The sequence below is a fragment of the Saccopteryx leptura genome, chromosome 12 (genome assembly GCF_036850995.1).
Source record: "Saccopteryx leptura isolate mSacLep1 chromosome 12, mSacLep1_pri_phased_curated, whole genome shotgun sequence".
In the NCBI taxonomy this organism is placed as follows: domain Eukaryota; kingdom Metazoa; phylum Chordata; class Mammalia; order Chiroptera; family Emballonuridae; genus Saccopteryx; species Saccopteryx leptura.
Genome location: NC_089514.1, coordinates 5,511,095 through 5,538,720, shown reverse-complemented (window position 1 = coordinate 5,538,720; position 27,626 = coordinate 5,511,095). Strand labels below are relative to the sequence as shown.

Below are 27,626 nucleotides of genomic sequence, written 5' to 3'. Positions count from 1 at the left end.
TGTGTAATTATATTAAGCAATGTAAACCCAATACATTCAATAAAAAGATAATTAAATATGTTTACAACTTGTATAAAGCAAAAAAAAAGAGAGAGAGAGAGAGAGAGTGTATAACTACAGCAAGCAATCTAGTTCTGTTCATATTATGTTTGCCAAAATAAAAAGACTTAAATACTAAAAATTAAAAACATTTCAAAAATAAGCACTGTACACAGAATGCATTCAGCGTCTCCATCTCAAACAGCTGGCTGTTCCGGAAGCTGGTCAGCAAAGCCCCACCTGACCGCTCACGGGTGGGAACGTCTCCCCTTGGCCGCCGCCCCAACGGGACACCAACAAGCCCCCGTCTTTATGAAACCTTCCCAATGCGCCTACCACGTGGAGTCGGACCTCAGCTACGTGGAGTAGCAGGGTTTAAAGCAGGGTAATCATAAACGAGGGAACTCTTTCTTTCACAGAAGGGCCTTTCGGGATTCCCGTCACTGTTTGCTGGGCAGAGGCGGTCCTTCAGAGAACTCCGAGAATGTTTTCTATTTCAAGTGCCGGCAGTCTTTAGGTCGGGCGGCCATTGGGTGGGTGGCGGGGAGGTGGGGGGGACTTCTCCAGTGAGTTCGGCTCTTGAATACCATTTGTTCTTCCAATCCTGTTTGCACTATTAGCTCGGTTAATGGGTTAGGAAGCCTTTCTTTGCAGAGAGCAGAAAAGTCAACTTCAGCCCAGCACTTTTCTCAACTAAGACATCTTCTGAACAAATGAGGTCCAGATTAATGAGGTTGGGCTCAGCTTCGAAAGTCACGAAGAGCCTTAAATGAAGCCACCCGTCCTGGCTTCCACTTAGTGGAAACCACAGTCAGGAGGCGGAGACCTGCCCTGAACCCAGGGGAACAGGACTGGGGGTCTCCCTGCGGATGCTGGGGTCGCCTTCCGAGGGCATCCCCAGGCGGAAGGGGCGGGTTCTGACCACCCGCGGAGTGGGTCTGACCACCCGCGAAGAACGCCGACCACACCGCCACTGCCCGAGGGACGCAAGGTCAGCGACCCCCTTCCCAGGTGCTGTGAGGCTCCCCGTGCCACATACGTGTGCACAACCGCGCTGCGTGCTTCACCATCACTACAGAGGGTTTCTGATCGTCGGCTCGTTATTGCGCGTAAGTCCTCAAGCAGCCTCAGAGCCTCCCTTGCCACATTTATCTCACCAAAAATAAAACGCATAGACCGAGACAACAGGGTTACGTAAGATAGTTTTCCACAACATCAGCATATCCCGCCCAAGCCGTCAGTTCCTCATGGCTGGCGGGAGGCTTCTCTGTACAAAGCACAATTAATTTCATTTCAACAAAACTTGCATAAAAAAAAAAAATTTTTTTTTTGTAAACTCCCCAAATCAACATCTATTTCGAAATGCTTGCTCATCAAGTAGCACTTACTTAACAATAATAGAAAGTCAAATGTAGGAGAAATGATTATGTCAGTGAAAGAGAGTTATGGCCCCCACAGAGGGAAAAAAATATAGAGCCTCTTTTCTGTTACTGAATTACTTGAGGAGGAAACGTTAGTATTTAAATGTAGCATCAGGACCCTTGACCGCAATCCTCACAAATCCACTGAACTCAAAATAAATGCTACAGTTCTTCTACTTTTGAACTGCCAGCCCACCAAGATGCTGCTATCTACATGAAAAACTGCCGACTGTCACTGCGGTTTCTTGTAACAACTCGAGGCGACAAAAGGAACAGCTACGGAAAATGCACCACTCCAGTGAAGAGGCTCAACCCCAAATCCTGAACCTCAATTTCTTTTTCCCTGCCAACGACACACTGCCGACCTAGACATGAAACTGGTCTATTCTTCATCGGCGATCGGCAAGGCAGAGCTTCGCGTCTGGAACATGGTGAAAAAATCAAGGGATGAGATAGTCTGTATATTTTAAGGATGCCTAATTAATTGCTATGCAAAACTGGGTAGAATACGAAGAACAATCTTTTCTCTTCATAAAACAGTACAAGCCTACCATAAATCAAATTGCTAAGGTTAAGGATGAGTGGACGTTTCTAACTATAAACATTATTATCGGAAATCAAATGGTCACGGAGGAAAGTGATGGATACACGTAGACCGCAGAAGAGAAGACCAGATTACTAACAGAGTCTCAAATTTGCACAAGGTGTGGGTAGGTTGAAGCAGTTATCATAACTCTCAACATAGGCCCCCTTAAAATAATCTTGGGGAGGGCAATAGAAAGAGAAGAGAGCACCAAATATTTTTGAAGTGACTTTTCTTCAATATGACACTTAACCACATGTATTTATATTTAAAATGATAAAATCAGTACTCAGTACTCTGCCTGTACTTAGGGTATGCTGTCACTAGATGGCAGAAATAGTTAGGTCATAATCACTGGGGATCAACTTATGTTTAGTATGTAACCTTTAAAGTACATACTAAACATAAGCTTTACATTCTATAAAGCTTACTTTCGTGAGAACTAAGGTTTATTAAAAAGACAAATTGCATAGTCCCAGAGAACATTTTTTAAAAATCTAAATATTGAGATTCACTTTCATTATTAATGACTTAATCCAATCACCATTTCTTCATATGCATTAGTCAGAATATCTTTAATAACTATTTTGAAGTCTTTTATTTTTAGATTTTGGCTCTTTCTACGGTTAATTTTCAAATCTGAAAACAGTTTTAATGATTTTACTGAATACTAGGAGTTTGTTGGGACTATACTGGATTATCTAGAAATGGGATAAACTAAATCTTCCCAAATAACGGAGATAATTTATATGAATTAATTAGTAAAACACAAGCTAAAGATAGATTATCTCCAACTGTTTGCTGGTTCTTAATAAACTTCTATTTGGCTTCAACTCCGAAAGGATTAACTTGTCAAGAATTAGTGAAACGATATAAATGTATATAACCTAAAAAATATATCCAAATAAGTTTATCATTTCTTATTTGGGGATGGTAGCGATGGGAATACAAATCACATTTTTATTTTTTTTAATCCCTTTTGAACTATGTTTTCCCCTTAGGAAAACCGAACATTTGCATTTGTCCTAATTCTGCGTCTTCAAGAGAACATGTTTCTATCTGGCCTTCTAGTCTCCTCTGAAGACGACAGACCCATGACCGGTGAGGAATTCTGAACCACAGGCGAAGCGATCGTCAGAAACGTCCGCAGCAGGGACTCAGAGGGCCGGGCGGGTGCTTGAGCCCTCAGTCCCCCTGGGAGAAACTTCAGGCAGTGTTCACGCTGAACTGAGCCACAGGTCCTGTCTCTGCCTGGTGGAGCAAAAAGAGGTCTTGCTCGCCTGGCATTTAAAGTGACTTGATTAATGATCACCTGACGCCATTAATTTTGAAGTCATTAAGACGCTATCAGCATTTCCTGTTGTTCTCATGCTAATATTTATTTTTGCGAGATGCAAAACTGACCTTTTAGTCTGTCATATAATTTATTTCTCTTATTAAGCCGTATTGTCGCTGTTTACCAGGCAGACAGGCTTACCTAAATATAACTGTACCTTCCACGGAAGCAGCTCACCTGTTCCAGCAAAGTTGAAAAAGGGCTGACCAGACAGACAAGTGGGCAGAACCAGAAAGAGACTCCATGCAGGGGAGAAATTATGTTCTCAGTCCTAAACTTTTTTTTAAAAAAATGTATATTTTACTTTTTAATGTGGGTTTATACTGCTTTATTCCCCCTCTTTAAATTCGATTTTGAATTTCTGTGCTCGTGTGTCAGGGTTTCAAGTTCCCTGTTGCGCCCACGTCCCTGGCTCTGTTTCCCGTCCGTGTGCTGAGGACGCTCGGATCCAGCTCTCTGGGGCACATTTCTCGCTGCTCAGCAGCACGAGAAGAATACCTGGATGTCATCTTGACCCCTTCTCCTCGCTCCCGGGCACAGCAAATTAATCTCCAGGAGCACTGTGTTCCCTCTGGAACTCCTTTGGTTCAAGTCAGCCTCTGGGGCGGGGAAGGGCAGCAACAATCCCAACCCTCTCCTCCCTCACTAGCCTTTCTGCTCCCATCAGGACCCAATGTCACGAGTCAGGCGACAGCCGGACGGTTCTTCTCAAGCCCGCCGCTCTGAGGACGCCCTACTCAGCTTCAAACCACTGCTGGCAGGGTCCAGCCCTCTGCGTGGTGGCCAGGGTGTTTTACAAACTCTGACCCCTGCTTAGTCTCCTGGAAGTGTTTAAAGAGCATTTTACTGAATACCTATCATGTGCCAGAACTGTTCCAGGCCCTGGTCGGTTGGCTCAGTGGTAGAGCGTTGGCCTGGAGTGCAGGAGTCCCGGGTTCGATTCCCGGCCAGGGCACACAGGAGAAGCGCCCATCTGCTTCTCCACCCCTCCCCCCTCTCCTTCCTCTCTGTCTCTCTCTTCCCCTCCCGCAGCCAAGGCTCCATTGGAGCCAAGTTGACCCCGGGCACTGAGGATGGCTCCATGGCCTCTGCCTCAGGTGCTACAATGGCTCTGGTCACAACAGAGCAACGCCCCAGATGGGCAGAGCATTGCCCTCTGCCGGGCATGCCGGGTGGATCCCAGTCGGGTGCGTGCAGGAGTCTGTCTGACTGGCTCCCCGTTTCCAACTTTAGAAAAATACAAAAACAAACAAACAAACAAAAAAAAAAACCTGTTCCAGAGAACAAGAGTGACTAGAGCAGTAAACCAGTGGGCGGAATCCCTGCCCACCAGGTCTTGCTGTTCGCGGAGGAAAGTAGGAAACCACGAACACCTGTAACAGTTTCAGGACACACGGGTGCTCTGAATAAAATAAAAGAGGAAGACAATGCTAGAGGGTCGCCTAGAATGCAGGTTTCATGAGGGAGTGACTGGGGACAGCCACAAGGGAGGGACGGCATGACAGTGGAGTCTTGAATAATACACAGAAACTTGTGAAAACCAGCTGAAAGCCTGGATTTAAAGATTTCGGGACTGGAACGATCTTGATATATTAAAGGGACAGAAATAAACAACAAAAAACAAACAAACAAACAAAAAAGACCAGAGCAAAAAATATGAAGCCAAAGGGATAAAAAGGGACAAGATTTACAAGCTTGGCAAGCTGTGACGAAGTTTCTGTCCTTTTTGCGATGGGGAAGCCACCAGAGGGCTTTACGTGGAGAGCGGGGAGTGGGCTGACTTACAACATGAAAACCTTCGCTACCCTAAAGCTCTAAGACGTGGATTTCAATCCTTTGAAGACACGAATAAATGTTAAGACACTCTGTGTTTGTGGATCAGAAGAGTTAACACTATGACAATGTTCCCACTACGGAAAGCCATATCTACAGGTTCCATGCAATCCCTATGAAAAATCCCAGTGGTATTTTCACAACAATAAGAGCCAACAACCCTAAAATTCCCATGAACCACAAAAGAGACTGAACGGCCACAGCGCTCTTGGGAAAGAGGAACAAGAACGGGGAGGCATCCCACTTCCTGGTTTCAAACTATATTATAAAACAACAGTCATCAAAACGGTGAAACAGACACGGAAGCCAATGGGACAAAATCCGAAGCCCAGAAATATAGCGGTGCACACGTGGTCAACTTATATTTGACAAGGGAGGCAAGAATACTAAATGAATTCTTAGAATGGCTGTTATAGGAACAAATAAACACAGGAGAGCAGTGTTGTTGAGGGTGTACAGCAGAGGGAACCCTGGTGCACTGTTGGTCCAAATGTACCTTGGAACAGTCACCGTGAAAAACAGTATGGGGGTTCCTTCAAAACTTAAAAATAGAGCTTTACCCTACAATCCAAAGGCCCCACTCTGGGTACACAGATGAAGGAGATGACATTATATCAGAGAGAGATCTGTCCCATGTTCACTGTGACATTAAAGGTTCGTAATAGCCAAGACATGGATACAACTGAAGTAGTCACCGACCGATGAATGGATAAAGGACATGTGGTATCTCTATGCAAAGGAACATTATTCTGCCCACCAAGAAAGAAACGGCCACTTTCTATTTGTGACAACAGGTATGGACCTGGAGGACATTAGGCGAAGTGAGGTAAGTCAGAAAAGGAAAGATAAATACTCTACAGGTGGAATGTAAACACATGAGCTGATGCAAACAGCCTGGAATAGTGGTTCCCGGGCTGGGGGCTGGGGGCAGAGAATGGTGAGGTGTTAAACAAAGGGTATTAACTCTCAGTAATAAAACCAGTACTTTCCAGGGATCTAACCTGCAGCATGATGACTGTAGGGTGTACTTGAAAACTGCTGAGAGACTAGAGCTTGAGTGTGCTCACCATGACAGTGACAGCAAGACAGGACTTTGCGAGGTGATGGATGTGGTAAGTAACCTTCTTTATGGCGAGCATTGTAGGATATGTCTGTGTACCAAACAATCACACTGTAAACTTGACACTTACGTTCCGTGTCAGTTATAACTCAGTAGAGCTGGGGGTGGGGGGTGGATACCCAGACCCTCTCAATTCCCTCAGCCTTCTCCACCCTCCTCTCTCTCACTGTGCTAGGTGTGTGGCCCCGCGGAACTCCTTCTGGCCTCACAAAGCTCCACGCTCTCTCTCCAGGTCTCTGCGCGGGCTGGACCTTCCGCCAGGAGCATGGCCATCCACACCTCCCCCGCTGGCCCAGCCCAGCTTCCCCTTCCCCTGGGGACTCACTCAGACAGCAGCACTGCCAGAAGAAGCCCTTTCCCCTCCCAGACGGAGGCGGGCAGCCCTCCTTTCTGCTTGCACACTGTCCTGTCATAGTGCTGACTGCCCCGCGCTGGGACCTCCGAGCTGTCTGTCTGTCTGTCTCCCTCACTGGGTCCTCAGCCTTCTGCAAACACATTGCTTGGTGGATGCCTGTTCCTCCAGCCTGGGCTGAAGTAGAGCAGACACCCCGTGTGTTCTGAATGAACGAGAGTGACTCCTGCGCGCTCACGGGGTTCAGGTAAAAAACGAGCATGGCAGTAGGTATGCTTTCGATTTGTCAGAGAGAACGGGGCGCTCTTAAAATAACCCTCGCATGTATCTGCCCGTAGCTTTGTGTCTGGTAGGTCCAACCTTTGGACTAGATCTTCCCTTTCTCAGCATGCATTTTCTCAAGTGCAACTGTTCTCTCTCCCACTCTTCGCCACTAATCTCCTGAAGTCGTTCTTTATTGCTGATGCTCCTACCTCTTTTTTTTTTTTACCTACCTAGGCTGTTTTGTTGTTTCCTGGCTGCATCTTGCACCTCGTGCCCAGCCTCGCAAGCTCATAAACTTCCACGTCCGAGTCTGTGCCCATCTGTCCTCCCCAGCATCACGGGGAGGGTGGGCTGTTGCACAGAGAACATGCAGTTTCTCCACGCCACCTCCCCTCTGCACGGACGCTTGCGATTTAGTATTCAGCTAATTCCTAATGATTCTCGGATTGACTGTGCCACTGACAGGCTTAACGAGGTCTATTCCTTGACCCCCCCCTCCCAGCTGTCCACCTTTTGGCCACAGCCCTGTCCAGTAGCTGACATGCAGAGGTGGGGGCGAGGAAGGTAAACGTGGAAAGTGGTCGATTTCCATCACGTCAGAGGGCTCCCATAGAAAGATCTGATCAACGTCAAGGTTGAAATGACTGGCTCAGGTTGAGATGTTCGGACCGTCCGCGGATGACGTCATCCGTGCTGTTTCCGGTCGCCGTTTCACATGGATCATTGGGAAGAAAACAGGCAGAAGAGTGATGGGGACAATAATTACAGCTGAATGAATGGTAAGAAAAGAGAGAGATGCAAAGGAGAGGGAAGTTATACACAACACGGCTCAACAAAGACCGGGCTGAGGAGGCGACCCTGGAGTTGAAGCAGTCGCCTCTGTGGCCCCCGATGGGGACACAGCAAATTTATAGACAAACACCCACCGGGCTGACTGCTCAGCCACTACAGACTAAAACTCTACCAGGCTGACTGCCCGAACTGCCATTTTGTGATGTTCTCCTTTGTTCTAGCAGATTCGAGCCACAGAAGCAGCCCACTCCCAGTATGCCCACTCAAGCAGACCCACACACACACCATCGAGAGGGCACAGAGTTGGCACCTTCCTAATCCCTCAAGGACCGAGAGAGTCAAATTCTTTCTTGAGAAAATCTACAAGAAAAAAGCTAATTATGCTACGAGTCTGGGGCACAGAAGTCAAGCAGTGGCTGTTTTCCATGAAGAACTCAAGAGATGGCGGGGGGTTTTCCTCCTTAATTGCCTTGTAGCGACGGGGGACCCACCCACGTTTATGCAGGGTCATCGCGCCTACGCGCAACCCTCCGCGTGCGGCGTGCCCCTCCATCTGATGGCACTCATTAGCGGAGAGACAAACATTTCTGCGAATATATTAAAAGGTTTAAGCGAAATTAGCCTTTGTTCGTAATTACAAAACACCAGTAAAATGTATTTTATTTCGTGGACTTTTCTGAACACATTAAAATTAACGAGGAGGGACCCTTCGCACCCCCCCCCCCTCAGTTGCCCGTCTTCGTAGGAGTTCAGATCACTGTCACGCATTGCCTTGTCTCTGTCAAATTTTTTCGATGTGTTTGGTGGCAGGAGATGTGTCTAGAGTTATTTTTACATCTAGAATATGGCGGGTCTTCCTTCTGAGTTCCTCTGCGTCTTTGCAGGAAGGTGTTGAAGGTTGTCCTTATGTTCTTCCGTGGGTAATTCATCCATAAGGGATGCACAGAAAATGGCAATTGTTGAGTAAAGGGGTTTGCCTGCAGCCTTGTGCTATCAGGGGCAGGGGACAGCATTTCTGGCTTATCTGACCCTAGAAAAGGCATTCCAGGAAGATCTGGGGCTTCACACATCACTTCAGTGTGCAGCTGATTCCTAATCAATCTGGGATCGATTGTCCAATTGGTAGAATGCCTAGGTTCCTTCTGGAATACCCCTCGGGCAAAATCGCCATGTAATTAACACGGCTCCCACAGAGCCAAGGAGTCCCAGAGGTGGTGGTGGTGGGGGGGTTAACATGGCGCTCACGCCACAGGCTGTCCCAGTGAACCCAAGCTGCTTTCCTGCCTGCAGACTTGGCTGAGTTGAGGGTGGCACGCAATACAGCTTTCTCTTTTCTCTCTTTTTTTTCTTTTTGTGTTTTTCTGAAGTGAGAAGCGGGGAGGCAGGGAGACAGACTTCTGCATGTGCCTGACTGGGATCCACCTGGCATGCCCACCAGGGGGCAATGCTTGGTCCCTCTGGGGCATTGCTCCACTGCAACAGGAGCCATTCTAGCACCTGAGGCCGTCCTTAGTGCCCGGGCCAACTTTGCTCCAATGGAGCCTTGGCTGTAGGAGGGGAAGAGAGAGAGAGAGAGAGAGAAGAAGGAGAGGGGAAAGGGTGGAGTGGCAGATGGGCGCTTCTCTTGTGTGCCCTGTCTGGGAATTGAACATGGGACTTTCAGATGCCAGCCCGACACTCTACCGTTGAGCCAGCTGGCCAGGGCTCTTTTCTCATTCTAAGCACTCTGCTCTGATGTCCGGTCCGAGGGTCAGCTCCTGCCTGCCGGAGTCCTGAGGCCAGCTTTCCTAAGACAGGCTGTCGGCCCCTTCTCTTGACCCAACGAGGCTCCGCAACTCACATTTCTGTAGTCCCACCCCCACCGGCCACGGCCAACTCGGCTGAGGGCCCCTTCCACAAACATGACAAGGGTCAGCCACTCCTCTCATGAAACAAAAGACGCTGCTCTCACGCGTGTGAGCTCAGCATTGCTGGCTTGGACAAAGCTCCTCAAGGCCAGTTCCTACTCAACAGTCAGGACTTCATGACTGCCTGAGACAGGACCACGTCAGTGCTGACTCCCCCCCACCCCATGGAGTCCTTTGTCTGCACCAGGCACCCCCTGAGTGCAGAGCCCCGGGAGGGGAACCTCTGACTCCCCAGCTCACACTGTCACAGCTCACGCTGTCATGGCTACAAGCCTCAAGCCCTGCCCCCTAGCCTAACTGCAGGGCGTCACCGCTGTCTCACTGAGCAGACAGAAGCCCCACTTGGCATGAGAAGTTCTAGATGCCAGTCCCATGTTTTTCTTTGTCCTTTCAAACATGTGCTACCCTTAGAACAATTGCAAACACGGAATTTTTAGAAAGTAAATCAACCTCTGTGCATTCACGCATGCACATGCATACACACACACATACACATATACGTACACACATATACATGTCCCTATACCTAGACACCAGTGCACATATCTTCCCAAGGCAAGGCATATGTTCTAAGTAATAAGACTTAAAAACTATTCCTTATCCTCTTGGAGCAAGGTTTCATAAGAGACTATCAAGCAGGAAAAAAAAAAGTGTATTTTTAGTTCAGTCAGTGAAGCTAGAAAGAAAACAAGAACTGTAACTGTATAAACAAATGAAATGTTGAACCTGTCAATTATTTCAAGGATTCAGTACAGATAAACTGTTCATCACCTGCCTGGGGCTATACTGTTGCAATGGCTTTAAGCAAAGAGCACGAAATCTACCTCCTAATTGGCTGAGACACACAGAAAATTTATTCCATTACTGTTATTGGAAGACATTCCGAACCAACATCTCAACCTAATAGGATGGAACACTGTATATGGAAGGTCCTGTGCATAAGGGACAGAAATCAACCGTTAACTGTCAGGTACAGAGACAGATTACAGTTGTCCCCCCTTATCCATGGGGGATACATTCCAAGACGCCCCCCACAGCGGAGGCCTGAATCTGTGGATAGTACTGAAGCTCACGTTCTGTTCTTTCCTTGCACGTAAACACCCATGATCAACTTCCATTTCTACGTTAAATAAGTAAGAGATTAGCAACAATAACTAATACTGAAATAGAACAATTACAATACCATGCTATAAGGAAAGTTATGTGAATATAGCCTCTCTGAAAATACCTTATTGTACTGTCTGGACCGTGTGGGTACACTGGACGGAGCAACTATTCACATCATGGGCTGGGCAGAGCGGGATAGCGTGAGACTTCATCACGGCACCTCCGAATGGCCTCAAACTTAAACCTGATGAACTGCTCAGACTTCTGCAATTTTCCCTTTAATCTTTTTGGACCTTGGTTGACTGGGGGTAAATGAAACTGCAGCCACAAAACCATGGACAAGGAAAAACCACCATAAATGGGGAGCTCTGACCAAATGCTATCTTGTAACAGAAAGCCGTGAGAACAGTTTCCCTTCGACTCCATTTCCAAAGAGCTACAAAAATAAAAAACCATTCCCAGACCTAACCTGGCCGCTCTCAGATGGACCTAGCGACTTGTCCACCCATAATAAGAGTTCTAGGTAAGAAAGGACAGTGTAATGAAGCCGTCCACATACCAAAAACTTAGTCATTGGAAACGGACGTGGAACTTTTGTATCTTCAGAAATGGAATGCCTTGCTTTGTGTCCCTGCTGACTTGCTGTTTGAGATTGTTTACCTCTGACGACATGCTGGGGGGGGGGGGGGGGGCGTCTGAAACACTGTGGGCTGAGCCACATAAAAGCACCCTGTCTAGTATTTTGTGGTTTGACCAAATTTTTTAAATCTGGTCTGCAGTGTAGAGAAACACATTTTACACGAGAAAAGAAGAATCAGTGATTTATTATTTTTTTACACCCTCCATTACCCACAGTTTGATGATGCTCTTAGGTTGGCAATTATTTGGGACAATTTGGGAACAAACTTGCCAAATGTACACATTTGTCGACCTACGTTATTTTTCCATGGCTGGGGAGGGAGAGGGTGGAGGAATCATTTTAAACTGGTTGCTCCAATGGGATCTCAGCAGTTGAAGGATTTCTTTAGCCCATTCATTTAATTCGAGCATTTTGTACACAAACTAATATTAAGGAACACTTCCGGGAAGGCGACAGAGCCAGGGAATGAACTCTGCCTCTCTCTCAACGCCGGGTGTCTTCTGTTACATAAGCTTCATTCCATAAATACGTTTGGCAGAAATGTCATTCTGCATTATTTTTGCTACACGCTGTGATATTCTGAGGATCCGTTGCAGCGGTGGCTTGCAGATGGACTATATTAAAACTTCCACATTGATGGGTTACAAGAGAAAAAATAATCTTGATACCAAATAAACTGTCAGAGAAGATACAGCTTCATGGTTACCGAGACCCTCGCTTACTCTGACGCTATTATTTTAACTTAAAAGGTGACGGAAGTTGGTCTCTCCTGACCTAAGACGTAACTCGTTTGTTAGTTATCGGTCTGCTAGTCTAAAACAGGAGACCGAACATTTTCTAACTGGTGGACAGCTGTAGATTCCTTTACACTGAATCACACCCACCTCAGCCTTCCCGGCCATATTCAAGGCACAGGTGGGTTAGAAAGAAGACAAGAATAGATCCACTTTAAGATGAACATCTGGGTTTAGAGCCACCACATAAAGGCAAAAATATAGGAGTTGAAAACTATTTTGTAATATAAAAGTTTTCCAGTGGAGATATCTGATTCCAGATGCTTTTGTGGGTAAAAAAGAAAAATAGATTTGATATTTGGTGGGTATTTTTTTTTAAGATTTTGATGATTCATTTTAGAGAGGGGAGAGAGGGAGAGATTGAAAGAGAGAGATAGAGAGAGAAGGGAGAGAGGAGCAGAAAGCATCAACCGCCCCATTATGTGCCTTGAGCAGGCAAACCCAGGGTTTCAAACCAGCTCACCTCAGCATTCCAGATTGACACTTGAACCTCTGAGCCACCACGGGTCAGGCTGGTGGGTATTTTCACATATGTGAGTAAATATAGATCTTAAAGAAAAACACTGTTTTAAGAAACATGTAGAGCAACCATAGCAATTCAGAATGTTGTCTTCGATTCAAAGAACATCTACTTAGCATCTATACTATGTATTAGAAGGAGCACTGGGCTCTAGGAGAAAGACCATCTCTTACAGACATGTATGACTCACCAGTTACTTCTGTTGTCAGCTAGTGAATAGACTTGTTCTTTTTGCTCTAGTATCACTGGTATCAGAGCTAAGCTCTTCCAATGTAAAAATAACCTAAAACCGGACCAAAGGAAACTGATTTTTCTCTCCATCCTTTAGAAAGCTCTATGACAGTGGTTCCCACATTTTAGTGTATAAAATAATGTCCTTGAACCTAAGATCCTTATTGAGAGGGTCAGAGTTGGGACCAAAGACACTGAAGTTTTAAATCAGCCCAGGAGAGGACACAGGGGTGCAGGACCCGCTATCTGAGACAGGCAACCCTAAGCGTTGGAACCGCACCTGCCTGCCGCTTCCCAAGAAAGCTCAGTTATAAGACGTGGCGCGCTGCAAACAGTACACGGTACTCTGGATGTGTGTGTGTGGGGGGGGGGGGGGGGGTTGTGCCTGGTTTACTGTGCCTTCCCACCCACGTGAGGTCGCCGGGCACGGAGTTGGGAAGAGATGCCCAGTAGCACTCTGTTAGGTCCACCTTGTATGTAACAGTTAAAATCGAGTCAAAAAATTAGAAAGTAAGGTTTTGAGGATGTGTTACCTCCGTTTTTTGTTTTTTCTTTTCTTTTTTTTTTTTTTTCTTTTTTTTTTTTCATTTTTCTGAAGCTGGAAACAGGGAGAGACAGTCAGACAGACTCCCGCATGCGCCCGACCGGGATCCACCCGGCACGCCCACCAGGGGCGACGCTCTGCCCACCAGGGGGCGATGCTCTGCCCATCCTGGGCGTCGCCATGTTGCGACCAGAGCCACTCTAGCGCCTGGGGCAGAGGCCACAGAGCCATCCCCAGCGCCCGGGCCATCTTTGCTCCAATGGAGCCTTGGCTGCGGGAGGGGAAGAGAGAGACAGAGAGGAAAGCGCGGCGGAGGGGTGGAGAAGCAAATGGGCGCTTCTCCTGTGTGCCCTGGCCGGGCGTTTTTTGTTTTTTCATTCTAGTTGACGTGTAAGGTTAAATCATTTCATTTCAATGACTGCTGTGCTATAGCAACCACTCACAAAAATTCCTGAATGTTTTTAGTAATCGACTGCCACCAGCCAGACTAAGCCGGCTCTAGGGTGCATGGTCTTTTGTATAAGTTTGAGACGCAAGTCATGTGTGAAGTAAAAGACTCTCCTGGTCAGCCCTTTAGAGTTGTTGCTATACACAAATAAAACTGAATCAAAATAACCCTTCTACATCATGCTGGTAATGCATCTCCTTTTCACTCAAACTTCTTCCACACCTGAAAGACCCAGCAAGTTACCGCAAATGAATTCCGGTGAAGGCCAAGCGTGTTAGGTTCCCAGGGGACTGTCCCTACTAAATCTGAACACGAATGTTTTGGTCATTGAGAAGGACGTGACTTGCATTGAGGCTTGGCAGGGGGAACTATGGTCCTTTTGACTCCTGGGCATTTTTGGTCAAGTGCTAATGCACGTCACTAATTATTCAACTCGACACACCATGTCGCAAATAACCTACCATGTGCACACTTCGGCTTTTCTAAGAATATCCTGATGGCTTATCTAGTCTTTCCCAACTGCTGTACTTGTCAGAACAGGAGACCCGTTGAAGAGGTGTGTTCTCCCCGCTCAGGGCCCTAGGACGCCACCGAATCATCTACCCGAGATGAACTAAATAGACGTTATTCCGCTGATCTGGAGGAGATGAGGTTTCTGTCTTTTTTTTTTTTTCCTGGCCGGAGCCAATTCATTAGTTGCCCAGGAGAACAGCAATCATTACTCATTAGTAACTGTTCTTCACCAGAGGCATCTCCTTAGGGACCTTCCTACCCAGGAAGTGAGTGGCAGAGCCAGGTTTTGAAGTAGATTTTTCTTTTTTCTTTTTTTTATAACCACAGGTTGGACATTAAAAAAAAAAAATACACGGAATTACCATCTTTCCACAAGCTTTGAGCATAAGTGCTGTCCAGAAGCTATCCCCCAACGCTAATTAAAATCAGTGGGTCATCTTGCTTCCGCTTTCTGAGCTGCCTCTGAAGCCGGCTTTGAAGCCGGGTGAGTTCTTTACCGGCCTCGCGTAGGTAAGACCCTGGGGGTGGGGGGAGAGCTCAGAGCCCCTTGCTCCTGTTCCCCCTTCATTGTCATTGGAGTGCCTTCCACAAAGCTCAGCGCTTGAGCGGCCGGCGGACCCGCATTCACATTCAGGAAGTGTAGGGTGCGGTTCGATGCCTGTAATTGAATTAGAAGCGAACTCTCTGGATTCTTTCCCTTTATTGTGGATGGGAAAGGGGTAGCGTGTTTAAAACAAAACAAAACAAATTGGGAGGGTTTACTCTGGAGCTGAAAAGGGAACTGAGAATTCAGCAGAGACAAAAAAGAAGTCTGACCTAAGAAAAGCATCTTCCCAATGTCTCTGTGCCCGTGGTCGCTGTCGAACGACCTCCCAGGGGGACATGGCGGGCATTCAGAGGGAATGCTCTGACCCCTATGGATTCTACTGCACTGGGTTCCTCCTGTCACCCCTCTACCAGCTCACGACGCTGCCCGCCCCTCCTCGTCTCTCCCGAGGCCTCTCTGCCCCTCTCCCTGGGCTGCCCACCCGCTGTACCTTCCATTTGTGCCCGCCGAGGTCTGTAATTAATAAGGGGGCAGCTAATTCCTGAGAAAGTGTCTGCTGATTAAAAAATCTAGAAGTCTTACCTTCAATCTCATCTGCATTGAAATGAGACTTTTCTGTACCCACACTCAGCTGGGCAAAGCTCATTTACAGAGGGAGGTGTCTCGGTGCCCGCCCGGGTTCCTCTCTGCCCGGGGTTCTGTGTGTGTCTGTCTCCTCCTCCTCAGAGTCCCTGCCTCCTTCCTGAGTTTAGAAGCTGCTTGGGACCGCGGCTCCTATTCCTGTGGGCTTATGACATGCTGGCGCAGGCTTTTCATTTAGGAAACTGAGACGGTGCAAGTGAGAACTGTATATACGCACCCCTTGTTAACCTTGTCGAACGTAAGGCTAATGATTGATCGTGATTCTTCTAAGAACTCACGGATCACTGAAGAGGCATTTAGTTATACAACACTGTGTTGGACGTGAATGCAGGGCAAGCCGAAAAGTATGTACATTTCCCTCAGTAATGTATTTGACCTTGTGCTGGAAGAATCATCCACTTAGTGAATTAGCAGTTGAAGAAATGTGCTTTCTTTTCTCCGATAATGTAGAACGTCTTTATTCACTATGCCGAGGAAAAATTCTCGGCATAGCATATAAGGTGGCTCTCATTCTACATGAGTCAATTTAAGCTCTGCGCATTATTTGGTTTTTCTGATAATTTTAAAATGAATTAAAAGCATTGTTTTTCCTTACTCTTGAATTCAAAATGGCAAAAAATAAATTCCCGAATTTGAATTTGCCATTAGGATATCACTTGTTATCAATAATATCAAATATTGATTCAATATATTATTTCTAGGATAAAGATATTCTATAATTGATTCTAAGAAAACTATGCATCTATCATACTATAGTCTTAAAATGAACTAAAATATTCATTTTCCACCTTCAAATATAATTTGGTACAAGATATAAACGGAACTTATCTGCCACGTTATGAATTGTCAAAAATCTTCATCCAAAATAAAACAGACCCATATAAAACACTAACAATAGCCTGTGCCCCAAATAAAACTTTAAAGAGATAATTACAAGGGAAGTCAGCCAACTTAATTATGCTTATTATAATAACAGAAAGCACATAGGAAGTTTCGTGATAATTATACACCTAAGGTGATACGCTGTGTAGACCTTCAACTTCTGTGCAGAATGAATAGGCAATAGACATCAAATTCCCTTCTCTAATAAAGAAGAATAATCACTTTGTTCAATTTAATTTACAGCCGTCTCCTTTGAATAGGAAGTAGGAACAGCTTGGCTGGTTATCCCAGTGTCTTTCCAGCCTGGTTGTGGGTGGAACAGAGGAGGCCCGAGGAATGCCGTAGCCACGGTCAGCCCGGTGAGCTCCTGGGAGGGGGTGGAGGGTGGAGGGTGGAGGGGGGGGGTCCCAGCTCCCTTCAGTCTGGCTTCCCTAGGACTCCTTACCCCCCCCCCAGCCTTTCGGTCCCTACATATACAGAAAGGAGGTTCTGAGACACCCACTGGGCTTCTAGCTCAGGCCTCAACATGTATCTTCAGCCCAAGGTAGACAGGCATGATTTTAACTCTCAAGATGATCATACTTTCCAAGAAAGACCATGACTATTTTAAATTAGAATGAACAGTTGGCGGGGAGGGGAGCTTCGGGGGAGGGGGGGGGGATCAGAATCAAACAGGATAAGATTCTAACCTGTCCTGTGAGCCTGACAATTTCAGGAGGCTTTACCTCAGCATTTTCAACGTGACAGCTTCCTTTCCCGACAATATGTTGTTTGCTCCAAGGTGTTAATGCAGCCCAGTTGGGGAGAGGGAACAGACGGAAAGGCACCTGTATGAACTATACAAGTCCTTTGAACACTATATATATATATATATATATATTTTCACTGTTTTGAACGCCTGTAAGGCAGTCTGAGAAGGTAGTCCCTTCAGGACCTATATCTATTTATTTATTCGCACAGAGAGGCTGAGAACCAGACCTCTGGAGTGACGTCACCCGAGGCGGCGGCCGTGGCTGAAGGCAGACGCGCTGTGATGAGAAAACGGGCTGGATCTTCAGGGACGGGACGGAAGGCCCAGTGCAGTATCTCAGTGTCTAATACTGACGGCTGGTTGGAATGGGAGTGTGAAAACACTGGGCTGAATAAAACATGAAAATTGATTTCATGTCCTTTAACGTCTTAATGGGGCTAATAGAAACTTGAATGATCAGTGTGGCTCCTGTTGCCCATCAGACCGCACCGCAGAGCCTTACCCTGCACTGACCTCCCCCCCTCTCCCTGCCCGCCCCTGCCGCCCACGCCCCCCCCCCCCCCGCAGCCCACGCCCCTCCCCCCGCCGCCCACGCCCCTCGCTTTCTCTTAGGAGCTGGGAGTCGTTGGCTCCCTCCCTCCACAAGTTCATGGCAGGCTCTCTGCCCGGGCTGTAATCTTTTCCTTCTTTTTTCTAGTTAACTCCAACTTATTCTGCATAGGGCCACATGCCCCTCAAATAGGCATATCTCTCTCTCTCTCTCTCTCTCTCTCTCTCTCTCTCTTTCTCCCCCTCCCTCTCTCTCTCTCACACACACATACATATTTATATACACATATATATACATATATATGCTTGCATGTATGCTTGTGTTAATGCTACTTTTCCTATTTTAGTATTTTATTGCCAAAATCTAATCATAGGGATAAAAATTTGCTTTTAGCAATGGAAATAGAAACTATCTCATCTATAAAAAATAGTGAAGAAAACACTGTTTTCTCTATGGCCAGAAGGAAACAGCTCAGAGAATGCTGCTTGGTTCTTGAGAAAACCTGAAGACATTTCTAAGTGGAAAGCACATAATTCTCCATCATGTGAACCAATTTTTCCTCTCTCTTTGCTTGGGTAAAATTTGAGTAACCTCCTTTCACATTCCTTTTTAAAATATTTTATTTATTGATTTTTTTTTTTTTAGAGAGAGAGAGGAGTGAGAGAGAGAGAGAGAGAGAGAGAGAGAGAGAAGGGGGAGGAGCAGGAAGCATCAACTCCCATATGTGCCTTGACCAGGCAAGCCCAGGGTTTTGAACCGGCGACCTCAGTGTTTCCGGGTTGACGCTTTATCCACTGCGCCACCACAGGTCAGGCCTCACATTCCTTTTTAATGTGAACCATTACTTAATGTTGTAATTACTTCCAAGTGCGTATGTAAGATGTATATGTATATACATATGCGCATATAAATATATATATATGATGGTCATTAATTAACACCAATTTTTTTAACAGTTACAATATAAAGCATTAAAAAGTGCTACCCTTGCACTGACATGAGATATACTACATCATGGAAGAGTTACTGTGGTTAATACTATTAATTCTTAATTCGAGTAATCTGATATAATCCATCTGTTGGAGAAAGGCTAATTTAAGAAGAGTCCACTTTGACTCTAGTCTGAAGAGATGATGCTGCTCAACATAAAAAGACTTTACAGAAAGCTGATGTGACCCTTGTTCTACACATGCCTGTCTTACTCTCTAAACCATGCCAAAGCCTCTCAGTCAACTCATTCCTCTGGGATCCTCACCAGTCGCAAAGTGGCTATCCATGAGGGAGGCCAATGAGGTGTCAGAGATCTTTCTTTTCCTCCTGACTTGTTCATTGACAAGGTCCAACTTTCCTATTGAAAGAGTGCATAATAATGTAATGCCTAAAAGCGTGATCGAGGCCAAAGAACCAAACGGAGGAACATGGTCACTGACCTAGGTTGAATGATACTTTGTTGAATGTGATCTTAAAGGGCGAAATTCAAATTTTCTTTTAGAATAACAGAAAAATTGACCTTTCACTATTCTTCCTTAAATGTGATTCAGCTAAAAATGGTCAGTTAGATCAGAGGTCAGTAAACTTTCTTGGTAGAGAACTAGATAGTAAATATTGTAGGGCCCCATGGTCCCTGCTGCCAGTATTTGTCTCTGTCAGAATGGTGTGAGAGCAACCACAGACCACACCCACACGAATGAGCTTGGCTGTGTCCGGGTGACACTTGACCACCAAACAGGAGGTCGGCTGCGTTTTGCCCATGGGCTGTTGTTGGCCAACCCCTGATGCAGATGAAGGAAAGAAAATGGCTTAAAATAGTCACCAGGAACTCATCAAAAGGAAGGTAGGCAAACAACTCCCCTGTGGAAACTTTATTGTAATACTTTAATTTGTAGAGGTCACTATCTTTTTCTTATAACTGAATGTTGCTTTGCTGTGGACATGGTCATCGACATGCAACCTGATAACTTCATACAAGCACCCTGCAAGGCAGGTCTGAGGTCAGCTGTATGACCTCATTCCCGTAGGGCCATACAGGTACAAAGTGCAGGGCGGGAAGCCAAATAGCCCCTTACCTGGAGCCTAGTGTGTGTGCTCACACCTGTCTACGTCCCTGCTGGAAATCAGAAACGTAAGTTTTAAAATTGTAATCATATTCCCAACTTAACATAAAATCATATTACTTTTTAAACAGGATACTAGAAACAGAGTCATAATATATTTTCTAAAACGTGACATTAGCAGCTGTATTTAATCAGAAATAAAATCAATTTGTCATCAGTTTCATGCTACAGTCATTTTAGGGGATTTGAATCAGATACGATAAGTTAAATGCTGGTGTTAAAATTACAGCAAGTAGAGGAAAAAGTCAGAATTTTCAATTATATCTGAAGTTGTTCTCTTTTTTTTATACCAAAAGCTATTAATAAAAATAGATTAAAAATGAAAGCATGTGTTTTAATCCTTGAAACAAAGCTGACCAAATTTTTAAATTTTTGCACCAAAAAAAATAAGAAAAAAATAATTTTGCACCAGTATAATAATCTTCTATTGATAACGTGATAACTTTTGATTGTTATTTTTCAATAGGATGACATCTTACTAAGTATGTCTCATTCTGTTGGTGATGACCGCATTGGTGCGGCTGGCCTTACAGATGGTTCCAGTGAACTTGAACGTCAGATGCTCTCGCCCTCTCCAGCGGAAAAGAACCGGGGAGATCTTTTCCGTATGACGACTACACGACAAATTGGAAGAGCAAAAACAGGCCGTATGGCCTTGAATTTTCCCTGCGGCTCTCCCTTTAACAGTAGACACATCATCGGAGGAAGAGGGGAAACATGAGAGGGACTTCATGTCTGCCACTCCCTCCTACCGCAGATTCTGCAAGATGGCGTTGGGTCGCCCATCACGGGAAAGCTTATGCATCACTGCCAAGTCACTGTATACCACAATGGCTTCAGCTCATTGTGAAGATGCTTGATCTGACCCAGAAGCCACACCACTGTGTGCTTATTACCGTGATGGCGAACCTTTTTTATAAAAACCGCCCACTTTTGCAGTGCTGGTCAACTTGGTCCCTCCCGCCGACTAGTGGGCATGCCAGCTTTCATGGTGGGCCAATCACAGCGCTGTTTGGTTGCTCTGCTACCACCCACCATGAAAGCTGGAACACCCACTAGTGGGCGGGAGGGACCAGGTTGACCAGCACTGCAAAAATGGGCAGTATTTATAGAAAGGTTTGCCATCACGGGCTTATTATGAGTAAGAACCTTAAGTAATATAGAAAATACCCCAGTAACACTTCTTTACTCTGATCTACAGAGAGCGCTAGTGTGTAGCACATAATTTGTCGATTGTATATGGATATTTCTCTCTCTCTTTTTTACATGTTTCTGTCTAGTTTGTCCAAGATATTTCAGGTTCCTTGAAAGAGAAAGGCTAACGTGTGTTTCACATTTTCCACCGGGTGGCCCGGACCTTGACATAGAAGTCCTTTTGTAGGTAAAAACGATGAATTCACATAAAGAATATTTATTAGAAATACTGCCATATGTTTGCATATTACCTAAAAATATGTTTTAGCTAACACATATTTTTATAGTGGCTCAAAAATTCCATGATAAAAACAGCCACATTAAAAAAATGCTTATTTTAGTCTCATGTCCCTAGATTTATTTTTTTTAATAAATTAGATCAAATAAATGACATGGTTATTTGAATCTAAATAGATCTCTTTTGACTAAAAAAAAAAAACAACCACCAGATGGGTTTTCCAGTTGCCCTTTGACATGTAAAAACATTTAATTGCTAGCAAAACATTATAATTTTTAGAGCATTAGGCCTTTGGAAACACCTGACAGGTCACATAGCTTTGTCCTATCTTTTTACAGCAAAGACGCTGTCAATAGAATGGGCTTACACTGGGGCTGTGGTTTGGTGACATTTGCTACCTTCACTGGAAAATGGAAAAGAGGAGGAAGCATTCTGTTTTGGGGGGTCCCGGCTATAGAAGCTGGTTTGGGTACCAACACACCAGCCCCTCAACGCTCTTCTACCAGAGAACTTTCATGGCTCAAAGCGAGACTGAACCCTAAGTACAATATAAGCCACATATAAGACACTGCGGTGAGCTTGTCTTTCAGTCTGCAAATATAAATAAAGGCACCACAAATTGGTGAACAATTAATGAGATTCACAGCAGGGATATTTCATCACTGAATGCTGTTTTCCTGCCAACTGAGACATGACGCATGTCACTCTCCACGAGGCCACCTTGTTCCCACCTCTGCGTGAAATGAGGGAGCCGCCCGAGGGCACATTGGGCATTATTAACACACAGGCTTCCTCTTAATCGGGCACGTCTCCCCACCACCAAGAGCCAAAAACCTAGTGTGGTGAAAAAAAAAAACACAGCTTTGTACGTTGGCAGCAGAATCTGGACTGCTCATCACAGAAAAAACTCAGGCTATCTAGCATAATATTCCACCGTGATCATATTCTCGCCTTGCCGGGAAATTGCTTTCTTACTCTAAAGCAGAAAAAGAAGAAGAAGAAAAAAAAAGATGTGTGAGAAAACAGAGTATTATTTGACGTGGCAAATCAGTAAGGAGTGACTTATCAGAGAGGAAAGGGAAGTGGAGTTTGTATTTGTCAGCGTGAGCGGGATAATGACACTGTGAACCTGGAGTGTCTTGAGAATCTGAAAGTGCTTCCCTCGACATTAATGCCTAATGTTTCAGGACGCCCCCCAGGGAAGTATCAACTTCCTGCTTCTTTCCTAACCTGCCTCTCACCTGTTAACCTGCCCTCTTTCCTAACAGGTGAGACGAGTTCAGAGTATGGAAAGGTACTTTGCTAAGGCTCCCGCATTAATTTCTTACAGCTTTTATCCCTTGATTGTAGTCCTGTCTCCTGAGCAACCGAACTGCTGCTCACTGAGCACACTGGAGGGTGGGGAAAAGGCATGAACACTTGATTTCTAGCAATTTCTTATTGAGGGAGTCTCTCAAATAAAGATCCATTTTCAGTAGTCGTCAGGTTGCTAAGGATGAACTCGGCACCAGGCAGTAGGAGACCCACCCAGTTATTTCACCTCTTAATTCTTGCCATCATTCCCTGGAAGTCTCAAAATGATGCCCTCATCCAGAGGCGATGTACAAATCACGTGTGAATGGCTTATGCCTGTGACATAACTTTCGAAGGTGCCAAACCCGACAAGAAGATTCATCTAGGAACGTGCGCTCGCCCACTCGGGCATTCTCTCGAAATGTTTCTCTCAGTAGCCTCTACGCCAGGGGTCCCCAAACTACGGCCCCCTGAGGCCATTCATCCGGCCCCCGCTGCACTTCCAGAAGGGGCACCTCTTTCATTGGTGGTCAGTGAGAGGAGCATATTGACCATCTCATTAGCCAAAAGAGGCCCATAGTTCCCATTGAAATACTGGTCAGTTTGTTGATTTAAATTTACTTGTTCTTTATTTTAAATATTGTATTTGTTCCCGTTTTGTTTTTTTTACTTTAAAATAAGATATGTGTAGTGTGCATAGGGATTTTTTTATAGTTTTTTTTTATAGTCCGGCCCTCCAACGGTCTGAGGGACAGTGAACTGGCCCCCTGTGTAAAAAGTTTGGGGACCCCTGCTCTACGCGCCGGGTTCTAGGTGCTAGTAAGGGGCAATGACCAACTTGGGCAAAACCCTTGACCTCGTGGAGCTTCAGTCCTGATAGGGGGAATAGGAAATGACCCCCCGCCTGCACAGACGGCCTGACTGGACATCCTGAAGATGGGCAGCCTTGGCACCTGGCAGGCAAGCCATCTGAAAATGGCACAGACGACTCCTGCCCACGGAGGCAGACAAGGGTCTTCAGAACACCTACAGATACTCCGGGAGGGGAAACTGCGCTATACCCCCAACACGGAACCACTCCGTACAAAGAATTCAGTACTTGCACGTCTTACTCCCAACAACATGCACATAAATGAAAACAGACGTGTAGGGCAGCGGCTGGCCGGGGCTGAAGAGAAATGTCAGATACTGAAACATCGTGAGGAGAAGTACAACTCTGTAGGGAGCCACCGTTAAAATGGGTCACGCCAACCTGGGGCTCCCGGAGCAGGAAGAACGAGCCTCCCCAAACTGCTCCTCTCTTCTGGAAGTTATGACTCTTTTACTCTATTAGGACACTCAGTTTTCTTAAAATATTGGGTAGTGACTTTCCTTCCTCTCTCCCCCAGAAGTATAAATGAAACTCTTACTGTACTATCTTTAGTGATCATTATTCTGGTAGGCTTATATATCCATGTGTGTGTGTGAGTGTTTGTGTGTGTGAGTGTGTGTGTCTCTCCATCCTCCAGACTTTGTCCTTCCTACTTCCTATTTTTGAGTTTTCAGTGGCCAGGAATTAAAAATGATTTTTGTCTTCTAGTTTGGAACCGACCGAAAGATATAGACAAAGAAGAAAATCAAAATGTCAGCTTTATTACCGAGAAAGCTGATCAAAGCATATGGCTCGCGCCCTGGCTGGGTAGTTCAGTGGCTTAGATTGCCACCTCGGCACACCAAGGTTGTGGGTTTGATCCCCAGTCAGGGCGCATACCAGAATCAACCAGTGAATACATAAAAAAGTAAGTGGAACAACAAATCAATGTCTGTCTCTTTCCCTCTCTCTCACTCTAAAATCAATTAAAACATTTCTTTAAAAAGTATGGGGCTTCGGCCCTGGCCGGTTGGCTCAGCGGTAGAGCATCGGCCTGGCGTGCGGGGGACCCGGGTTCGATTCCCGGCCAGGGCACATAGGAGAGGCGCCCATTTGCTTCTCCACCCCCCCTCCTTCCTCTCTGTCTCTTCCCCTCCCGCAGCCGAGGCTCCATTGGAGCAAAGATGGCCCGGGCGCTGGGGATGGCTCCTTGGCCTCTGCCCCAGGCGCTAGAGTGGCTCTGGTTGCGGCAGAGCGACGCCCCAGAGGGGCAGAGCATCGCCCCCTGGTGGGCAGAGCATCGCCCCTGGTGGGCGTGCTGGGTGGATCCCAGTCAGGCACATGCAGGAGTCTGTCTGACTGTCTCCATTTCCAGCTTAAGAAAAAAAAAAAAAGCATGGGGCTTCTCTGTGCAACCACACTGAGCCCTCTAACCCTTCTCCTACCCCTCAACTGCACAGTTGCCAGCAGTGGGGGACACCTGCCTGTCACCACTTAGGGGAGAGCCCGGCCGGACAGCCGGCTGGGGACAGGAGCAGAGAATGTCTGTCCTGCAGGGAGGAGCCCAAAGGGGTGATACGGGCACAATCGTTTCCTGCCAGTGAGTTTTGTTAACGCAGGTAAACTTCGGAAACAACGTAGAGGGACAGATAGAATGTCACCCATCTCGAATGCTGGCTGCCTCCCCTCGATGCTGGAGGCACTCGCTAGACAGCAGTCAATCCGAGGTGGAGGTCTTTGCAGAGAATCGCTCAGAATAGAGCCCGCGGTGTTTGCTAACTGGACGTGTACCACCTGGTTGCCCAAACGTTAGAATTCAGAAATAAAGGTCCAGATCTGAGGATATCAAAACCAGTTCTTTTTGTGTGTGTGTGTGTGTGTTTTTTTTTTTTGTATTTTTCCGAAGCTAGAAATGGGGAGAGACAGTCAGACAGACTCCCGCATGTGCCTGACCGGGATCCACCTGGCACGCCCACCAGGGGTGACGCTCTGCCCACCAGGGGGCAATGCTCTGCCCCTCCGGGGCGTCGCTCTGCCGCGACCAGAGCCACTCTAGCGCCTGGGGCAGAGGCCAAGGAGCCATGCCCAGTGCCCGGGCCATCTTTGCTCCAATGGAACCTCGGCTGCGGGAGGGGAAGAGAGAGACAGAGAGGAAGGAGGGGAGGAGGGGTGGAGAAGCAGATGGGCGCTTCTCCTGTGTGCCCTGGCCGGGAATCGAACCCGGGACTTCCGCTCGCCAGGCCGACGCTCTACCACTGAGCCAACTGGCCAGGGCTCAAAACCAGTTTTTAAAAGGGGGACTCTAGTGGGTGCAGTTGGTAAGGGCAGAATGCCAGCGACGTAGAATGAAGAAGTGACCCCAAGATGAACTTGGCCTGTTCTGTTGCCTACTGGCCAGCTACACCATCAGTGGGGCCACGGGTCATGAGGTGCCTTCATTGGCAGGGTGGGTCAAACACTAAAACAAACAAACAAACAAACAAAACCCAATCAAGTGAAATCACAGCACATGGCTCAGAGCTGCAGTTTAGAAGACTGGCTTTCTATATGGACCACAGCATGCTGTCAGCACTTCCCTGTAGCTCTCTGACCCTGCTGTCCAGAGCCAACAATGGTGCCCGTCCATGGTCTCCGCCAGTTTCCTAGGTCTGGCTAGAAAATCGAAACCGTGCATACCCTCCAACATGGCGCCCCGCACACACTATCCGCTATTTACGTAGCTGACGCAGTTGCCCCTGGAGGGGCGTGTTGCTGCTTAAATCTGTTGTTTTTGCTCAGACGGAGCCTTGACACCTTCTGCTTGTATGACCTTGACTCAAACTGCCCAGATGAGAACTATGCCCTGTAGACCTCGATCTCAAAACTGGACTTTGCCACCAGGTGCCTGACTTTTCCTTTGTTGCTGTAGTTGTTCTAATAACGACCACGTTACTTGACTGAGATTCTGAAGGATTGCTTCCTCCACCACCACCCCCGAAAAAAAGCAACAGCGATGTCCTTTAATAGCACCCTACAGGATGGGGTAAGAAAAGGACTCACCTTCTTCTTTATTCATGCTACTTAAAATTCTAGCCAGAATCGGAGAATTGAATAGGGTCATAGAATGTGAAAGCAACTTCCCTCTCTTCAACCATTTCCGTTGTGAACCCTCTGAAAGTATGAAGGAGGTTAGCACATGGCTAGCCATGTCCCGAAAGGTCTGAGGGAGGTAGCACATGACTAGTCACGTCCAAATGGTCTGAAGGAGGTAGCACATGGCTAGTCATGTCCTGAAAGGTCTGAGGGAGGTAGCACATGGCTGGTCACATCCCAAAAGGTCCCATTCTGGATCTAAATGGAAGCTACCTCCTCCCTGTGCACAGGTATCGGTAAGGAACAACTTCCCACTGCCGGCACAGAGGACTGGCAAGGCCCCAAACACTGGGTAATGGATACCGGCTCGGCGACACGCTGGTCGACCAGTTGGATTATTGCCTTGTCCACTGGGGCTCACGGGCTGGGCAGGATAAAAGGCAGCGAACCCACAGATTTAGGATCTTCTCACTTGGCAGAAATGTCTCGTTGTACACAGCGGCCAAGATCAGCAAATCTCTGCCTTTCTGCTAAACCCCTAAAGCCCCGGGCACACACCCGCGGCCCTCCGATAGAGATCCTTTGCCGGGTCAGTGGTGAAGGGGGTGAAAGCGAGTCTGACCTGGCCCCAAGCCAGTGACCTTGCCCACCTGTGGATCCAGGTAAGACTCCCTGCTCTCACCCAGCATAGATAGGAAGTTTGATGATTTAGAATTAAAATGAAAAGCTCACATTACTAATAATTATCTCCTGAGATTTCACGAATATGCAGAAATTGAGATGAAGTTGGCGGTACGGTGAAAACAAAGAAATCCTTTTCCGTGTGGACACAATTTGTGTGTGTGTGTGTGTGTGGTTTGGTAGGTATGATGCCACGTTTTGTAATTATATTTTTTCCACGTTGTGCTATATATAGTTCACTTCAAATTAATATTTCAGAGGATTATTTTGTAATATTATTTATAAACGCACAGTAAGACATTTGGATTATGCAGAGCTCATTACCTTTGGATACTAGACGCATCTAAATACCGAGAAATGTAGAATAA

General features: G+C 46.4%; 1 protein-coding gene and 1 non-coding gene across 2 annotated transcripts in view; both read right to left on the bottom strand.

The window, feature by feature from the left end:
• The window catches only part of IMMP2L (inner mitochondrial membrane peptidase subunit 2), a 662,788-nt gene that overhangs the window by 46,097 nt on the left and 589,065 nt on the right, over positions 1-27,626 (bottom strand). The gene's annotated exons all lie outside the window — the stretch shown is intronic.
• TRNAA-GGC (transfer RNA alanine (anticodon GGC)) lies at positions 25,705-25,780 on the bottom strand. The gene has a single exon. It is a non-coding gene; the product is annotated as a tRNA-Ala (tRNA).